Raw genomic sequence first — 989 nt, forward strand, 5'->3', positions numbered from 1 at the left:
TAGGGATGAGCCAGTTAATCCGCAATGGATCTTTAGCAGGAGCCTTGATTGGTGCGGCAGTGATGCAGCCCTGATCCCCCAGCAGCATCTGTTTTAAATACTTTGTCCTATTATTTCATATAAATATCTCTCTAAATCAGAAACCAGAGTTGGTTATGTTGACCCCATTTTCTTCTTCCTCTCCTCTTCCTCCTTCTCAATTCCTTTATTTCTTTGGGAAAAATTATTATTATTTTTTTTGGCAGGCAGAGTGGACAGTGAGAGAGAGAGACAGAGAGAAAGGTCTCCCTTTTGCTGTTGGTTCACCCTCCAATGGCCGCCGTGGCCGGTGCACCACGCTGATCCGATGGCAGGAGCCAGGTGCTTCTCCTGGTCTCCCATGGGGTGCAGGGCCCAAGCACTTGGGCCATTCTCCATTGCACTTCCGGGCCACAGCAGAGAGCTGGCCTGGAAGAGGGGCAACCGGGACAGAATCCGGTGTGCTGGCGCGGCAAGGTGGAGGATTAGCTTAGTGAGCCGCGGTGCCGGCCCGGGAAAAAATTATTATAAGCAGAGGATATTTTGAATTAAGTACATCCATAGGAGCTCACTGAGAACAAAAAACATCTGACAGTGGATAGAAGCCACTATTTCACCTATTTTTGTCTTGAATGACTGTGTACTAGAAATATTTATCATCTAAAGATATTCCTTCTTACACTTGATCTTAGCCAAAAGGCCGAGAAGCGATGATATTCCTTCTTAAGATCTCTCTCTCTTTCATCAAATCAATACATTATCATTACCTTTCTGGATGTTGTTTTCTTCATGTATAAAACAGGCACAGGGCGCTGGCACTGTGGCTAGTAGGCTAAGCCTCTGCCTGTGGTACTGGCATCCTGTACGGGTGCCGGTTTGTGTCCTAGCTGCTCCTCTTCCAATCCAGCTGTGTGCTTATGATCTGGGGAGGTAGTAGAAGATGGCCCCAGTGTTTGGGTCCCTGCACTAGC

General features: G+C 47.4%; 1 pseudogene; it reads right to left on the reverse strand.

The window, feature by feature from the left end:
• Positions 1–587: 587 nt before the first annotated feature.
• LOC138843617 (U2 spliceosomal RNA) lies at positions 588–730 on the reverse strand (annotated as a pseudogene).
• Between the last annotated feature and the right edge of the window lie 259 nt (positions 731–989).

This window comes from Oryctolagus cuniculus, chromosome 8 (assembly GCF_051225735.1).
Source record: "Oryctolagus cuniculus isolate XC-2025 breed Fujian yellow rabbit chromosome 8, ASM5122573v1, whole genome shotgun sequence".
In the NCBI taxonomy this organism is placed as follows: Eukaryota; Metazoa; Chordata; class Mammalia; order Lagomorpha; family Leporidae; genus Oryctolagus; species Oryctolagus cuniculus.